The following is a 17,030-nucleotide window of genomic DNA, read 5'->3' on the forward strand; positions in this document are numbered from 1 at the left end:
GGAAAAAGATGCGGGGTATGATGCTCACAGCACCTGGTATTCCCAAGTGGTCTCCCAATCAGGTACTAACCAGGCCAAACCATGCTTGGCTGCCGAGATCGGACGAGATCGGACGAGATCGGGCCTTATCAGGGTGGTATGGCCGTGAGCGGTACTGCTCTTGCAGATGGACACCCATGAAATGTCGAAAAAGATGCGGGGTATGATGCTCGCAGCACCTGGTATTCCCAAGCGGTCTCCCAATCAGGTACGAACCAGGCCGGACCATGTTTGGCTGCCAAAATCGGACAAGATCGGGCCTTTTCAGGGTGGTAAGGCCGTGAGCGGTACTGCTCTTGCAGATGGACACCCATGAAATGTCGAAAAAGATGCGGGGTATGATGCTCACAGCACCTGGTATTCCCAAGCGGTCTCCCAAACAGATACTAACCAGGCCGAACCATGCTTGGCTTCCGAGTTCGGACGAGATCGGGCCTTTTCAGGGTGGTATGGCCTTGGGCGGTACTGCTCTTGCAGATGGACACCCATGAAATGTCGAAAAAGATGCGGGGTATGATGCTCACAGCACCTGGTATTCCCAAGCGGTCTCCCAAACAGGTACTAAACAGGCCGAACCATGCTTGGCTTCCGAGATCGGACGAGATCGGGCCTTTTCAGGGTGGTATGGCCGTGGGCGGTACTGCACTTTCAGATAGACACCCATGAAATGTCGAAAAAGATGCGGGGTATGATGCTCACAGCACCTGGTATTCCCAAGCGGTCTCCCAATCAGGTACTAAACAGGCCGAACCATGCTTGGCTGCCGAGATCGGACGAGATCGGGCCTTTTCAGGGTGGTATGGCCGTGAGCGGTATGGCACCAGCAGATGGACACCCATGAAATGTCGAAAAAGATGCGGGGTATGATGCTCACAGCACCTGGTATTCCCAAGCGGTCTTCAATCAGGTACTAAACAGGCCGAACCATGCTTGGCTTCCGAGATCGGACGAGATCGGGCCTTTTCAGGGTGGTATGGCCGTGGGCGGTACTGCACTTTCAGATAGACACCCATGAAATGTCGAAAAAAATGCGGGGTATGATGCTCACAGCACCTGGTATTCCCAAGCGGTCTCCCAATCAGGTACTAACCAGGCCAAACCATGCTTGGCTTCCTAGATCGGGCGAGATCGGGCCTTTTCAGGGTGGTATGGCCGTGAGCGGTACTGCTCGTGCAGATGGACACCCATGAAATGTCGAAAAAGATGCGGGGCAAGATGCTCACAGCACCTGGTATTCCCAAGCGGTCTCCCAATCAGGTACTAAACAGGCTGAACCCTGCTTGGCTGCCGAGATCGGACGAGATCGGGCGAGATTGGGCCTTTTCAGGGTGGTATGGCCGTGAGCGGTACTGCTCTTGCAGATGGACACCCATGAAATGTCGAAAAAGATGCGGGGTATGATGCTCACAGCACCTGGTATTCCCAAGCGGTCTCCCAATCAGGTATTAACCAGGCCGAACCATGCTTGGCTGCCGAGATCGGACGAGATCGGGCGAGATCGGGCCTTATCAGGGCGGTATGGCCATGAGCGGTACTGCTCTTGCAGATGGACACCCATGAAATGTCGAAAAAGATGCGGGGTATGATGCTCACAGCACCTGGTATTCTCAAGCGGTCTCCCAATCAGGTACTAACCAGGCCGAACCATGCTTGGCTGCCGAGTTCGGACGAGATCGGGCGAGATCGGGCCTTTTCAGGGTGGTATGGCAGTGAGCGGTACTGCTCTTGCAGATGGACACCCATGAAATGTCGAAAAAAATGCGGGGTATGATGCTCACAGCACCTGGTATTCCCAAGCGGTCTCCCAATCAGGTACTAACCAGGCCGAACCATGCTTGGCTGCCGAGGTCGGACGAGATCGGGCGAGATCGGGCCTTATCAGGGTGGTATGGCCGTGAGCGGTACTGCTCTTGCAGATGAACACTGTCAGGTTCTTTAATAATTACCTTCGTCCGTAATTATCAATAACTGCAGGAAGACATCTTATTCAATTATTGACATTTAATTAAATAGAAATGGATACAACAGATAAAAGCCTCCGGAGGGGAGCGTTACAGCAAGTGTCACCTTACAACTTCCGAACGTCTCCTCGAATAGACGTTTTCGTCCCATTCTTATGGTCACAAGTTACAGAGTTGTTGATCATTCCATCACGTATGAGTAAAAACAACATCTGGGACTACAATAACAATCAAAGTATTTTACTAATAACAAAAACAGGGACTAGACCTAACTACATGTAGATTAGAGTAATTATACAACCTCCTTGACCTAAGAATCATATAATATAATCATAATCATATAATCGTTACATACAGAAAAACCCGAAGTGTACGGTTACATAACGATCACAATATTCTTGTTATTGTCCGAATAGCCCTGTCCTCGTCACCAAGGGCCCACCAAATCTCAAGGACCCAGATTGGGTGGATTGTTTGTATAACCATCCTGGAACAGGCTGTCCAGGTTAAAGATGACTTGGTGTGACCTCAACACTTTTGAAAAACAGAAAGAGAATGATTTAACAAAGTAATGAATTAATACAGAGAAAAGAAAGAGAATGATTTAATAAAGAAATGAATTAATATAACTATTATAATAGTAAAACAGAACAAACCCAACATTCCCCCGTTTTTATAATATGTATGTTATTAGTCATTTCTTAGTAATCACTAAATGGTAATGTCGGGTGACTGTGATTTTTCCCGCCTACTCCTTACTCCCATGGCTGGTCTGAAAGAGAAAAAACATAATTATATTCGTCCAATTGGTCCTCGGATTTACCGTACTCCTGGACCTCACTGCTTTCCCCAAACCGTCCCATAAGATACAACTCATGTACTTTAGAATTTGTAGGGGCAATTGCAGTAGTTATAAGTCGGCTTAGTAAGGAGCGCAAACAGGGGATACTACATCACCCACACAATGTTAGGATAGCGGTAATTGTGCCTATAGTAACCACGAAGGATGTAGCCAAATCTTTAGATTTTCCAAAGGTCTTATCCCACCAATCTGACAATGCGGACGTATCTACTCCAGAGTGCTCTTGCATATTGCGGTTCAGTGTTTGCAGGCCAGTAATGGCCCTGGTGAGAGATCCACTGGGTGACGTGTTGTTCGGTATGAAGGTGCAACATTGTTTTACAAACATTGCACACACGCCCCGTTTCAAGGATCATATCCACCGCTATGCGACCCCGGAACGCCATCAGACTGGTAGCTGCCAGTTGTTCCTTTATGGCCACAAATCCCTGTTCAGTATAATTTCCAAGTTTTGTACATTGTAATGTAAGTAATTTATTCTATCCACATTTTTGTTTGGGGTGATTAGAAGGAAGATAGACTCCCAACCTGCTGCGATCTGATTAGCCAGCTTATACTCATCTGGTACGCCCCAGGGGATGCCAATCGCATCAATGTATGTTGGATCTCCTTCCCTCCATGCCTCTCGACGATGTCGGGAGGGTCGACCCTTCAGCCGAATTATGAGCCGCCAATTGTATCTCCTCCACTGTGGATGGAAAAACAGACACCGGTAAGAGCAGTGAGACCAAAGTACCTAGTCCTGCCGCGTTTCGGCAGGAGTCGTATAATTTATCTACCACCCCGCCACCATAGGCCAGAACGTGGTATCAGGGGTGTAGTTTGTTTTAGAACGCCGGTACACCACGTCTCATTTATCGCCCCTAGCTTCAGACCATGCCCTGTAAGGTTTAAGCAGGTAAAATGATTAAACAGTGGAAAAATTGACTTCCTATTTACTGCGTAACAGGATAAACACTGTTTCAATATATTTTTTTTTCTTTCTTGCCAAGTAGGACACGTTTTTTCATTTGTAAAAACACTTTTCCCCAAAAGAATGGTGATTGAGGGAGTTGTTAGACCCCATCGTTTTTTCCCTTGTCTGGTAGGTTATCCTAATCTTTTGTAAGATGGTTTAGTCTCAATTGAAACTATATGGAGACGTCAAACCCAATATAAAAGAGTTCCCTATAGTTTTATGGTATTGCTTGCTGAGCAATAATCTTTTCAATTAATATTGGTGTTTCCCGTATTTTATTAAGTCAGAAAGTTTATTTTACCCGTCCCCTCAATGTTTCAATTGAGACCACCCTTTTACCAAAGTAGCTCCACCTAGTGCTTGTCCTCTTTACACTCCATTAACAGCGCCCAATTATCCCCCGTTTGGGAAATCCCTGTTTCAGAAATAAATTTCACAGGTTAATATGTCAGTCCAAGCTTTCCAATCTTGACCAATTTCTGCAACAAGGCTTTTCCCAATCTTCAATTTTTTTGCTGTTAATGTACCACACATATTTCCCACCATAGATTGACACCTTGTACGGCACCCGGGACGTCGCCGAGTCCAAATATATATTTTCAATTTGGAAATTTGATTTAGTAGGTAATGTTAATTAAATGTAAATGTGTATGTTTCTCGGTTTACCCTCCCGTAAGAAGGTGTATCCTCAATTGAAACGCCTCCGCCTTTTTCTCCAACTGGAGAAAACAACCCTACTGTGGAAAGGAATAGAATCACAATCATCATTAATCTCATTGCCCCAAAAGCAATAATTGTTTTCAACATGACTTTTTGTCTTTGTTTAGGGAGTTTTCCTCTTGAAACGTTTCAATTTAGACAACCTTCTTACTGTGGGAAAGGTGCATCCGTGTCCCCTTTCAGTAACAAGGACCCTCCGACTTTGCGTTGCTCCGATGTTTCTTCTTTTATGCTGCTTATCAGCATCCAGTCTTCAAGAATCACCGTCGCTTCGTCCGTTTCCTGTTGACAAGCAAAATCTCCCTCTGATAGTCTAAATTTGGTGTGTGCGTTTTTTTTTTTTTTTCTGATAGATTCGCCTCATCATCCAATTGTCATTGTGTAGTGAATAATAACAATTTGTAAGGTCTACCAAACAGGACTTCATATAAGGTCCGCCAATTGTGGATGGTAGACAACTATTATATTAACAAAATGGGAGCCATTATCACTATAAATAGTTTCTGAAATTCCATATCGTGGAATGATATCCATATGATCTAATAAAATAAAATAAAATCTATATGTATTTTTTGAAATGGATATGTGGGTATGCATATAGATTTAAAACCTAAACCTTGTAGTGCCGTTGTAGCAAGGCCACCTCCCCCTTGTCGAGACATAGGTCTTCCCTTGACTCAAGCCCAAATTATTTTCTTTATTGATCTTTTATTGATAGATTATGTCTCGGTGGTCTGCCAATCAAAAAACACAAAAAGACAAACTATCATTCACGCTCACACTCATAAAAAGAAGAATTTAGTGTGTTCAACCAGTCTAGCATCCATAATTTCATTTTGTGGGAGTAAACTGGAGTACCCGGAGAAAATCCACAAATTCTTGAGGACGCCATGAATACCCCACATTCCGGAAGGTCTGGATCCACCCCGCATTCATGAGTAGATCCTTTAATATACACACCCCCACTCTAGCATTTTAACCGTTTGTAAAAAATTACCTTCAAGTTTCACACAAAGTTATATCCTTTTTAATGCTATCAGTTTACCTGTTTGTTCCCCGAATTGAGGTGGCAATAGTTTCACATCTAAGGTTTTTATTTTTCACAGCCGCCATGACCTAATGGCCCCCTATCAGGTTTTTTGGAAAATCCCAATTTCCTCTAATAGCATGCCAATCACCTTTTAATGCGGCCATCCAATTTTGTTTCTACTTGTTTCAGGTGATAAGATAATCTCCCCCATTTGTAAAACTAATTCATCCACGCCTATTTTATACAACATGACGCCTATGGCCTTTATTACGTCGCCTTGACTCCAAATTCTATGAACCAAGATAACACGCCGAATTTGTAAGCGAATTTCCCCCATCCCATTTTGTTCATAGACAACCCATCTACCTAAAGCGTCACTTGTTTCCAAACATGAAAGGCCCCTCTAGAATTTGTGCATCCAGCGCCAAATAGAGCCTATTTACACATTTGTCTCAAACTTGTTTTAGATATGGGGTCCCCAATTTCCCAAAATTTCCCAGAATTCATGTACCACCAGATCCTGTCAAAAACCCAAAACGACTAACATAACCTGTTTCTAAGCCAGATTCTGGAATTTGGAGAATTTCTCCTTTCCCTCCCTTATCTAAGCTTGTTATTGCCCCTCGTTATCACTGTAACATTCAGGCGTATTAACCCCATCGTTGCAATGATATGAATTTCTAAAGTTCTCACCAATTTGCATGCCCTTAAAGCAGTAAAAAGCAACGTTATTTGGTTGTATCAATTGACCAATGCTTATCCAATCTGTAATATCCTTAAAGTCATCAATATGACCTGTGACAAAGCATATTTCCTCCCGCCAGGACAACAGACAATGTTCTTTCAAGTGCACTTTGAAAAACATTCCATGTTACTCCATTCTTAGGGAAAATATGCTCATCCTAAACCAATTATTTTATTTACAATTCACCTAATTATTTGGATGAATGCCATGAATTTTATCATGCCACTATTTTATTGTAAATTTCCCATCTGATGTCGTTAACAGCCAAATAATTCAATACCTACTATATACTTTGTAAATCACCTCATATGATGTTTACTTAAGACAAAAGTCTTTTCCCATAGCCTGTTACCAAAACAAAAATCTTCAACAATTAAATTAGAGAAATCAACCTTTTGTTAGACAATTCCTAATTACAACTTTAATGTTTTAAAAACCTTATCGTCACCAATATACCATAATATTGTAAATTTTGTCATCCTGGCCAACCTCCTGGATTAAAGTATTTTGAACAATCAAAAAATTCTGAAATAGTATTAATATTATTTTATCCTCCAAAAGCTAGTTTCCTTTTACTAAGAGCCCTTTGAAATCCACAATTGCTCAAAAATGACTATTTTGGTCTATTTCCCAAATCCAAAGCTTTTTACCAAATCAACCTTTTACTGAACAGATTTTCTATCCTCTTAATACATTTCATTTTAAAACCCAAAATATCAATGCGAAAGCATTCGCATAACCTTGCATTTCTTGCAGCCCATGTATTGTTCTTATTCTGAAAAGTCCAAACAGAAAACGCAATTAGCCGTTAACTATGACCTCCACTCTTGCTGCGAAAACAGCATTGTTATCTTATGTTTACAAACCAGCTTTTTCCCTGTGCCCAAATACAACGCTTTTTAGAGAAGACAACCATTAAAACGTCAAATTAACCCCTCTTCCGATATTCAACTACATCACAATATTTTTCCAAGACCCCATATATCCAGAATATGTATGCTGCAAGCACAACAATATGGCAAAAACCCATTTTCTGCCCTCAAGTTTGCTTCAGCACCCCCAAGGCCAATTATTATTATTATAATGTCTTCACGGAAAGGATCACAAAATTTTAGTCGTTTACACGGTCCGAACGCTCCCGAAAGCCCAACACAGTTAAATCGTCTGCCCCGCGGCCCACATGTTTCACTCCCATCTAATCAGCAGCCGCTGCACCAGAAACGCTTCCCCCGCAGTCGACACATTTTTTTGCAAGTCTAGAGCATAATAAAAACACAGGTGACATTCCCTGCTAAACATTTAAATGATCATTTTGTATATATTCTTTTGTCTTTTTAAACACCATCTTCCCGTTAGCGGACGGGATCAAAAACCAAGCTGCAATAAGCCATCACATTGCTGTAAATTGACAGTACATATAGGTTATATTAACAAAGCACCACCAGCACTTGGAAATAACCATTCTAATTGTTGTTATACAAGCCCAAGCATCACAAAAAAACCCAATTTATTGTAATCACAAAACGTCATACCCGGATTAACCAAATCAAATACCAGTGTCCCCATTAATTTTCTAGCTCCCTTTATTTTTGTTAAACTTCCTACGCGCCCGTCACCTATCTCGGTAAATATTTTCCCCGTCAGCCGAGGAGGCCCCGCTATTTTTTCCTTACCAAACAGTACTTTCCCGCCGCCACGGTCTTAAATATATCCCCGTTATCCGAGGGAGCCCCCACTATTTTCCCAAAATAGTATTTTTTAACTTCTCCCCGGCCTTATTTCGCCATTAGTGTCTGTGGAACAAGCTGTTACACTTTTATCCACTCACATATTATTTATATACGTATATTACCTCCATTAGTGTCTGTGGAACAAGCTGTTACACTTTTATCCACTCACATATTATTTATATATGTATATTACCTCCATTAGTGTATATATTATCCTGCATTTTATGCATTTTAAGCTGGCCAGCAAACCCATATTTATTTATCCATAAATATAGCTGTGTAATATTTTTAAAGCGCTTTGTCTTACCAATTTTTTCCAATCCTTACAAGTTAGACGTATTTTTTGGATCGTCATCCAAACCCGCCTTACAACACGTGTTTCCCATATTTTACTTTTTTGTAGTGAGTTCGTGTGCCTCACACAGTTAACTTTATTATATCTATTTTTATTATTATCACTCTATTTTTATTATTATCACTCCTTCGACTGTATTTCCTAGGCTTATCTTAATTTTACTGCAGAAACCACACAAACACCATACAACATTTACAACATATTCGTGCCTACCCTTTAGACACAGGACACTTCCCAGCCCCACCATTGTACCTCCAGTACAATACATTCGTGCCTACCCCTGAGACACAGGACACTTTCCAGCAAAGTGCCCCACCGTACCTGCCATTGACTAGTATAAACACAGGGTTTTGTCGCCGTCACCCAGGACGCGAAACCAGCCCACAATGGACCTCACATACAATGTCCCTTTAACGCATTTGGAAACACCGTCACAACATGCAGACATTAATGTGGACTTACCCGAGATCCATCAGATGTCTCCCTCCAGCAGGAAAAGTCTTCAACCGCCGAGAATCCAGGCGCCCCCGTCGAAAAACTCCGGCCCACCAAGGGTTTTGAAGACGCCGTGCGCACGGTCACTTACCAGATGTCGAACAGCAGCGCCTGGGTTCTCGCTCCGGTATATTGACCTCCATGGCTCAGAAGGACCAAAATGTCAGGTTCATTAATAATTACCTTCGTCCGTAATTATCAATAACTGCAGGAAGACATCTTATTCAATTATTGACATTTAATTAAATAGAAATGGATACAACAGATAAAAGCCTCCGGAGGGGAGCGTTACAGCAAGTGTCACCTTACAACTTCCGAACGTCTCCTCGAATAGACGTTTTCGTCCCATTCTTATGGTCACAAGTTACAGAGTTGTTGATCATTCCATCACGTATGAGTAAAAACAACATCTGGGACTACAATAACAATCAAAGTATTTTACTAATAACAAAAACAGGGACTAGACCTAACAACATGTAGATTAGAGTAATTATACAACCTCCTTGACCTAAGAATCATATAATATAATCATAATCATATAATCGTTACATACAGAAAAACCCGAAGTGTACGGTTACATAACGATAACAATATTCTTGTTATTGTCCGAATAGCCCTGTCCTCGTCACCAAGGGCCCACCAAATCTCAAGGACCCAGATTGGGTGGATTGTTTGTATAACCATCCTGGAACAGGCTGTCCAGGTTAAAGATGACTTGGTGTGACCTCAACACTTTTGAAAAACAGAAAGAGAATGATTTAACAAAGTAATGAATTAATACAGAGAAAAGAAAGAGAATGATTTAATAAAGAAATGAATTAATATAACTATTATAATAGTAAAACAGAACAAACCCAACAGACACCCATGAAATGTCGAAAAAGATGCGGGGTATGATGCTCACAGCACCTGGTATTCCCAAGCGGTCTCCCAATCAGGTACTAAACAGGCCGAACCATGCTTGGCTTCCGAGATCGGACGAGATCGGGCCTTTTCAGGGTGGTATGGCCGTGAGCGGTACTGCACTAGCAGATGGACACCCATGAAATGTCGAAAAAGATGCGGGGTATGATGCACACAGCACCTGGTATTCCCAAGCGGTCTCCCAATCAGGTACTAAACAGGCCGAACCATGCTTGGCTTCCGAGATCGGGCGTGATCGGGCCTTTTCAGGGTGGTATGGCCGTGAGCGGTACTGCACTAGCAGATGGACACCCATGAAATGTCGAAAAAGATGCAGGGTATGATGCTCACAGCACCTGGTATTCCCAAGCGGTCTCCCAATCAGGTACTAACCAGGCCAAACCATGCTTGGCTTCCTAGATCGGACGAGATCGGGCCTTTTCAGGGTGGTATGGCCGTGAGCGGTACTGCTCTTGCAGATGGACACCCATGAAATGTCGAAAAAGATGCGGGGTATGATGCTCACAGCACCTGGTATTCCCAAGTGGTCTCCCAATCAGGTACTAACCAGGCCAAACCATGCTTGGCTTCCGAGATCGGACGAGATCGGGCCTTTTCAGGGTGGTATGGCCGTGAGCGGTACTTCTCTTGCAGATGGACACCCATGAAATGTCGAAAAAGATGCGGGGTATGATGCTCACAGCACCTGGTATTCCCAAGCGGTCTCCCAATCAGGTACTAACCAGGCCGAACCTTGCTTGGCTTCCGAGATCGGACGAGATCGGGCCTTTTCAGGGTGGTATGGCCGTGAGCGGTACTGCACTAGCAGATGGACACCCATGAAATGTCGAAAAAGATGCGGGGTATGATGCACACAGCCCCTGGTATTCCCAAGCGGTCTCCCAATCAGGTACTAAACAGGCCGAACCATGCTTGGCTTCCGAGATCGGGCGAGATCGGGCCTTTTCAGGGTGGTATGGCCGTGAGCGGTACTGCACTAGCAGATGGACACCCATGAAATGTCGAAAAAGATGCGGGGTATGATGCTCACAGCACCTGGTATTCCCAAGCGGTCTCCCAATCAGGTACTAACCAGGCCGAACCATGCTTGGCTTCCTAGATCGGACGAGATCGGGCCTTTTCAGGGTGGTATGGCCGTGAGCGGTATTGCTCTTGCAGATGGACACCCATGAAATGTCGAAAAAGATGCGGGGTATGATGCTCACAGCACCTGGTATTCCCAAGCAGTCTCCCAATCAGGTACTAACCAGGCCAAACCATGCTTGGCTTCCGAGATCGGACGAGATCAGGCCTTTTCAGGGTGGTATGGCCGTGAGCAGTAGTTCTCTTGCAGATGGACACCCATGAAATGTCGAAAAAGATGCGGGGTATGATGCTCACAGCACCTGGTATTCCCAAGCGGTCTCCCAATCAGGTACTAACCAGGCCGAACCTTGCTTGGCTTCCGAGATCGGACGAGATCGGTCCTTTTCAGGGTGGTATGGCCGTGAGCGGTACTGCACTAGCAGATGGACACCCATGAAATGTCGAAAAAGATGCGGGGTATGATGCTCACAGCACCTGGTATTCCCAAGCGGTCTCCCAACCAGGTACTAACCAGACCGAACCATGCTTGGCTTCCAAGATCGGACGAGATCGGGCCTTTTCAGGGTGGTATGGCCGTGAGCGGTACTGCATTAGCAGATGGACTACCATGAAATGTCGAAAAAGATGCGGGGTATGATGCTCACAGCACCTGGTATTCCCAAGCGGTCTCCCAATCAGGTACTAACCAGGCCGAACCATGCTTGGCTGCCGAGATCGGACGAGATCGGGCGAGATCGGGCCTTATCAGGGTGGTATGGCCGTGAGCGGTACTGCTCTTGCAGATGGACACCCATGAGCTAAAGTATTAATTCGACCTTCTACACCTGCTACCCAAATCAATTGGGATTTGACATTATTCAAAGTCAGTTGAAATCTTCAGGTTATAAAAGAGGGGGGAAAAGGCAGGAATATATACAGCTATGTTTTACTTTTGTGCATTTCAGGCCAAATTGGTATTTGTCTTTGAGTCAGCAATAATAACAAAGGAGTAAAGTCAGCTTGATTGCAGTAAGACTTTTTGCACTCTATACACTCAATTTTCACATGTTGTTTTACTTCTGGACGCTGCAAATGGACTACACATCTGTTGCATCGTGTGTATATATGTGTATTACCGTAGTTTGAATTTTGATTTAAACCTTTACAACCCAACTACCTCAGATCAAGCAATTATAATGTAAAGTAGTAGATGTTTAAAAAAAGCACCAAATGCAAAAAGATAACAAAATAACAATACTAAATAGTCAAATAAGCAACTCCATTATTCTTTTAGAGAAAATATCTCAGCGGGGTCAAGTCATTCAATTCTAATCGACTGGTAATCAGATTCAATTAAAGACTAACTGATTGGGTGCAATGTTGTAGTGGCAGCACAACTAAATGAATTCACTGAATTTAAATGGGATTTATAAGTGTTTTCACATTTTATACTGTAAAACAAAAAATCACATAGGATTTATGGTTAAACACTGGAGCTACAGAATTTTACCAGAAATTACATTCAATTGGTATAGCACTTCAATAACCACCAATTTATTGGAACACTATTGTAGATTTTTCATTTCACTGAAACTAAAACTATATTGCTCCACCACCACATGCACACACCCCTTTTTTACTGTATAACTCTAGCAACCACAAGTATTTTATTTTTATTTTTTTAAGAAGAAAATGACTGACTATTCTTCTGTCTGTTCAGATATCACTACTTTTACATGATAAGAGAAGTAATTTTTAAAGAAGGCTCAGCAAAATACCCAGCATTCAATAGTACTGGCATGCTGGATCTTGCAAACTACACTCCTCAACTGCACGGAAAAAAAATAGAAAAAAACAGTCATACATTGTCTGCAGTACTTTCCACTCATTCGCTTACACTTTGTACTCCATCCTTTCTACACAAAAAGCATCATCCCGCTGTTACAGAGTAAAGAAGGTTGCACAGAGTCCTTTTCTTGCTGTTCTGTCTCTTTAGAACAGAAGGACACTTTGCGCTTCACAGAATGCAAGTCTACAAGTACTGCTGCTTAGATGTGGTTGAATGTTAGGCCCCTAAGAAATACATGTGAAGCAACAGCAATGCTTTACAAGGTGTCTATTGTTTATATAAATAAACATAAAACAGGTTACGAAAACATGCTGTAAAATCCAAATCATATTTTATCATAGTTTCACATGCTTAAACTAATAGTAATTGTTTAGTATAAATGATCGTCATGTGAAAGACATTGTTTAGTATTCTTTCATTCATTCATTCTCTCAACCGCTTATCCTCACAAGGGTCACGGGGGGTGCTAAGGCCTATCCCAGCTATCTACGGGCACCAGGCGGGGGACAAAAGAATGAACATAATTTAAAGTAATTGCTCTACAGTTGTACTGCATACCGGAGGTCATTTAATTCATTCAGATCAAGAACCTCAAATAACATATCGGCTGGTATTGTTGGAGATGGAAATCCAACTCATTTTATCTCTGAGGGCTAGCTGCGAATGCACTTGCATTATGTCAGTAAAATTCTAGAAATCATAGCGAAAGGGTTATTTTTCAAGAAAATCTGTTCCCGAAAGACCGACAAATTGTCTTTATTTGATGCTCTTGTCAGGAGAGGTTGGATTGCCTTTCCTGGCATGACGTCACGATAACTATCAGCTGTCACTAATTACGTGATTAGATTATTTTTGGCGTCACTGGACAAGGTCCAAGTGGACATGGGGAAGCTGGAGCACCTCTTTGAGTCCAGGGCCAAAGAGACGCCATGGGCCAAGAAAGCGCCAGAGAGCAAAAAGTCCGAGATCCTGGTTCTGGACTCCAAGCGGAGCACCGCCATCAACATCGGGATGACGGTCCTGCCCGCCGTTCACGTCATCAAGAGCGCCATCCTCAACTTTGACGACTTTGCCATCAACAAGGAGGGTGTGGAGAAGATCCTGAGCATGACGCCCACAGAGGAGGAGAAGCAGAAGATCCGCGAGGCTCGCTCGGCCAATCCCGACGTTCCCCTGGGGACGGCCGAGGAATTCCTCTCGGGCCTGGCTTCCGTCAGCGCCTTGACCCCCCGCCTGCAGCTGTGGTCTTTCAAACTCAACTATGAGGCACTCGAGCAGGAGATCGCCGAGCCCCTGTTTGACCTGAAGTTGGGCATGGAGCAGCTGGCCGGCAACCGGACCTTCAAGAAGATCCTGGCCACGCTGCTGGCCGTGGGGAACTTCCTCAACGGGTGTCCTCCTCACCAGAATCTTCAGGCTCCCTCCATGGTGAATCAATTCCTCTGGGCATAGGCATAAGATAACTTGGGCGCTCTCTGGTGGTTGTACGCACCTGGGCATCATGATGAAACGGTAAAGGCTTCCCAGGGCGACGTGCATAGCAGTGGTGGGGCGTATGAGTACGCTGCGGCTCTAACTCTTCTACCAGCTGTGGCTCATCTCTAGAAATGATGTGCCTGAGAGCCCCGCACCACGTTGTGTCCATTACAAAATTCCTAAACGATTCTGAGGGGTTTCTTATACATTCCAAGCAGTCCGGTGTCTTCGAGGTGGATGGTTTGCGTCGCCGAGTGCGTCGGCGCGAGCGTGGGTGGCGCTCCGCTGGGTCCATAATGGTTGGATCTTGCTGTTACGATTTCGCCGCGTAGTGCGACGCGATCGTAGGGTAAGTTGAACCCAGATGCAGAGTCGCCGAAGTAATTGGAAAGGTGAGGCAGATCTGTAGCTCTTGTTGGTTGATTTAATAAACGGGGTAACATAACTTAAACAACTTGGCTTGACCACTCATTACAAACGAACTGAACATGCGGCGTGGCGTCAATGGAAACAGCAATTGCTACGAGGATTAACAGGAAACGAAACCAGAACTTAACCAGTCGATCCAACCGCGTCCACAGAAAATCATAATGCTTAAATACCAAAAATAATCTAATCACGTAATTAGTGACAGCTGATAGTTATCGTGACGTCATGCCAGGAAAGGCAATCCAACCACTCCTGACAGCTCTGAGTGATTTTGGATCCTTTGTTTCTCCCCCAAGTAATGAGGACATGTTCTTTTTAAGATAGCTCTCCATCTAAGTCCTACTATAGGTCCAGTCTTGGTAAAAGGTGCATGATGACAACTGATCTATCTGAAATCCAGAATTTGATCTGGATTTCAGATAGATCACCCATGAAATGTCGAAAAAGATGCGGGGTATGATGCTCACAGCACCTGGTATTCCCAAGCGGTCTCCCAATCAGGTACTAACCAGGCCGTACCATGCTTGGCTTCCGAGATCGAACGAGATCGGGCCTTTTCAGGGTGGTATGGCCGTGAGCGGTACTGCTCCTGCAGATGGACACCCATGAAATGTCGAAAAAGATGCGGGGTATGATGCTCACTGCACCTGGTATTCCCAAGCGGTCTCCCAATCAGGTACTAACCAGGCCGAACCATGCTTGGCTTCCGAGATCGGACGAGATCGGGCCTTTTCAGGGTGGTATAGCCGTGAGCGGTACTGCTTTTGCAGATGGACACCCATGAAATGTCGAAAAAGATGCGGGGTATGCTGCTCACAGCACCTGGTATTCCCAAGCGGTCTCCCAATCAGGTACTAAACAGGCCGAACCATGCTTGGCTTCCGAGATCGGAGGAGATCGGGCCTTTTCAGGGTGGTATGGCCGTGAGCGGTACTGCTCTTGCAGATGGACACCCATGAAATGTCGAAAAAGATGCGGGGTATGATGCTCACAGCACCTGGTATTCCCAAGCGGTCTCCCAATCAGGTACTAACCAGGCCGAACCATGCTTGGCTTCCGAGATCGGACGAGATCGGGCCTTTTCAGGGTGGTATGGCCATGAACGGTACTGCACTAGCAGATGGACACCCATGAAATGTCGAAAAAGATGCGGGGCATGGTTCTCACAGCACCTGGTATTCCCAAGCGGTCTCCCAATCTGGTACTAAACAAGTCTAACCATGCTTGGCTTCCGAGATCGGGCGAGATCGGGCCTTTTCAGGGTGGTATGGCCGTGAGCGGTACTGCTTTTGCAGATGGACACCCATGAAATGTCGAAAAAGATGCGGGGTATGATGCTCACAGCACCTGGTATTCCCAAGCGGTCTCCCAACCAGGTACTAACCAGGCCCAACCATGCTTGGCTTCCAAGATCGGACGAGATCGGGCCTTTTCAGGGTGGTATGGCCGTGAGCGGTACTGCACTAGCAGATGGACACCCATGAAATGTCGAAAAAGATGCGGGGTATGATGCTCACAGCACCTGGTATTCCCAAGCGGTCTCCCAATCAGGTACTAACCAGGCCGAACCATGCTTGGCTTCCGAGATCGGACGAGATCAGGCCTTTTCAGGGTGGTATGGCCGTGAGCGGTACTGCTCTTGCAGATGGACACCCATGAGCTAAAGTATTAATTCGACCTTCTACACCTGCTACCCAAATCAATTGGGATTTGACATTATTCTAAGTCAGTTGGAATATTCAGGTTATAAAAGAGGGGGGAAAAGGCAGGAATATATACAGCTATGTTTTACTTTTGTGCATTTCAGGCCAAATTGGTATTTGTCTTTGAGTCAGCAATAATAACAAAGGAGTAAAGTCAGCTTGATTGCAGTAAGACTTTTTGCACTCTATACACTCAATTTTCACATGTTTTACTTCTGGACGCTGCAAATGGACTGCACATCTGTTGCATCGTGTGTATATATGTGTATTACCGTACTTTGAATTTTGATTTAAACCTTTACAACCCAACTACCTCAGATCAAGCAATTATAATGTAAAGTAGTAGATGTTTAAAAAAAGCACCAAAAGCAAAAAGATAACAAAATAACAATACTAAATAGTCAAATAAGCAACTCCATTATTCTTTTAGAGAAAATATCTCAGCGGGTCAAGTCATTCAATTCAAATCGACTGGTAATCAGATTCAATTAAAGACTAACTGATTGGGTGCAATGTTGTAGTGGCAGCACAACTAAATGAATTCACTGAATTTAAATGGGATTTATAAGTGTTTTCACATTTTATACTGTAAAACAAAAAAATCACATAGGATTTATGGTTAAACACTGGAGCTACAGAATTTTACCAGAAATTACATTCAATTGGTATAGCACTTCAATAACCACCAA

General features: G+C 44.0%; 1 non-coding gene and 27 pseudogenes across 1 annotated transcript; all 28 read right to left on the reverse strand.

The window, feature by feature from the left end:
• Window positions 1–21: 21 nt before the first annotated feature.
• LOC144183059 (5S ribosomal RNA) lies at window positions 22–150 on the reverse strand (annotated as a pseudogene).
• Window positions 151–381: 231 nt separating this feature from the next.
• LOC144183588 (5S ribosomal RNA) lies at window positions 382–500 on the reverse strand (annotated as a pseudogene).
• Window positions 501–556: 56 nt separating this feature from the next.
• LOC144190649 (5S ribosomal RNA) lies at window positions 557–675 on the reverse strand (annotated as a pseudogene).
• Window positions 676–731: 56 nt separating this feature from the next.
• LOC144188727 (5S ribosomal RNA) lies at window positions 732–850 on the reverse strand (annotated as a pseudogene).
• A 56-nt stretch (window positions 851–906) lies between these two features.
• Window positions 907–1,024, reverse strand: LOC144186063 (5S ribosomal RNA; annotated as a pseudogene).
• A 56-nt stretch (window positions 1,025–1,080) lies between these two features.
• LOC144181833 (5S ribosomal RNA) lies at window positions 1,081–1,199 on the reverse strand (annotated as a pseudogene).
• A 56-nt stretch (window positions 1,200–1,255) lies between these two features.
• LOC144184151 (5S ribosomal RNA) lies at window positions 1,256–1,384 on the reverse strand (annotated as a pseudogene).
• Window positions 1,385–1,440: 56 nt separating this feature from the next.
• On the reverse strand, window positions 1,441–1,569 carry LOC144185977 (5S ribosomal RNA; annotated as a pseudogene).
• A 56-nt stretch (window positions 1,570–1,625) lies between these two features.
• On the reverse strand, window positions 1,626–1,754 carry LOC144185122 (5S ribosomal RNA; annotated as a pseudogene).
• A 56-nt stretch (window positions 1,755–1,810) lies between these two features.
• LOC144183614 (5S ribosomal RNA) lies at window positions 1,811–1,939 on the reverse strand (annotated as a pseudogene).
• Window positions 1,940–9,792: 7,853 nt separating this feature from the next.
• Window positions 9,793–9,911, reverse strand: LOC144187521 (5S ribosomal RNA; annotated as a pseudogene).
• Window positions 9,912–9,967: 56 nt separating this feature from the next.
• Window positions 9,968–10,086, reverse strand: LOC144182399 (5S ribosomal RNA; annotated as a pseudogene).
• Window positions 10,087–10,142: 56 nt separating this feature from the next.
• LOC144189662 (5S ribosomal RNA) lies at window positions 10,143–10,261 on the reverse strand (annotated as a pseudogene).
• A 56-nt stretch (window positions 10,262–10,317) lies between these two features.
• Window positions 10,318–10,436, reverse strand: LOC144188018 (5S ribosomal RNA; annotated as a pseudogene).
• Window positions 10,437–10,492: 56 nt separating this feature from the next.
• LOC144188955 (5S ribosomal RNA) lies at window positions 10,493–10,611 on the reverse strand (annotated as a pseudogene).
• Window positions 10,612–10,667: 56 nt separating this feature from the next.
• LOC144183766 (5S ribosomal RNA) lies at window positions 10,668–10,786 on the reverse strand (annotated as a pseudogene).
• Window positions 10,787–10,842: 56 nt separating this feature from the next.
• On the reverse strand, window positions 10,843–10,961 carry LOC144190183 (5S ribosomal RNA; annotated as a pseudogene).
• Window positions 10,962–11,017: 56 nt separating this feature from the next.
• On the reverse strand, window positions 11,018–11,136 carry LOC144189333 (5S ribosomal RNA; annotated as a pseudogene).
• A 56-nt stretch (window positions 11,137–11,192) lies between these two features.
• Window positions 11,193–11,311, reverse strand: LOC144188556 (5S ribosomal RNA; annotated as a pseudogene).
• Window positions 11,312–11,367: 56 nt separating this feature from the next.
• Window positions 11,368–11,486, reverse strand: LOC144189420 (5S ribosomal RNA; annotated as a pseudogene).
• Window positions 11,487–11,542: 56 nt separating this feature from the next.
• On the reverse strand, window positions 11,543–11,671 carry LOC144182652 (5S ribosomal RNA; annotated as a pseudogene).
• Window positions 11,672–15,098: 3,427 nt separating this feature from the next.
• LOC144183471 (5S ribosomal RNA) lies at window positions 15,099–15,217 on the reverse strand (annotated as a pseudogene).
• A 56-nt stretch (window positions 15,218–15,273) lies between these two features.
• On the reverse strand, window positions 15,274–15,392 carry LOC144189983 (5S ribosomal RNA; annotated as a pseudogene).
• Window positions 15,393–15,448: 56 nt separating this feature from the next.
• On the reverse strand, window positions 15,449–15,567 carry LOC144189252 (5S ribosomal RNA; annotated as a pseudogene).
• A 56-nt stretch (window positions 15,568–15,623) lies between these two features.
• Window positions 15,624–15,742, reverse strand: LOC144188097 (5S ribosomal RNA; annotated as a pseudogene).
• A 56-nt stretch (window positions 15,743–15,798) lies between these two features.
• On the reverse strand, window positions 15,799–15,917 carry LOC144183451 (5S ribosomal RNA; annotated as a pseudogene).
• Window positions 15,918–15,973: 56 nt separating this feature from the next.
• Window positions 15,974–16,092, reverse strand: LOC144189914 (5S ribosomal RNA). Its single transcript, XR_013324967.1, has one exon. It is a non-coding gene; the product is annotated as a 5S ribosomal RNA (ribosomal RNA).
• Window positions 16,093–16,148: 56 nt separating this feature from the next.
• On the reverse strand, window positions 16,149–16,267 carry LOC144187768 (5S ribosomal RNA; annotated as a pseudogene).
• Between the last annotated feature and the right edge of the window lie 763 nt (window positions 16,268–17,030).

This window comes from Stigmatopora nigra, unplaced genomic scaffold, assembly GCF_051989575.1.
Source record: "Stigmatopora nigra isolate UIUO_SnigA unplaced genomic scaffold, RoL_Snig_1.1 HiC_scaffold_24, whole genome shotgun sequence".
Lineage (NCBI taxonomy): Eukaryota > Metazoa > Chordata > Actinopteri > Syngnathiformes > Syngnathidae > Stigmatopora > Stigmatopora nigra.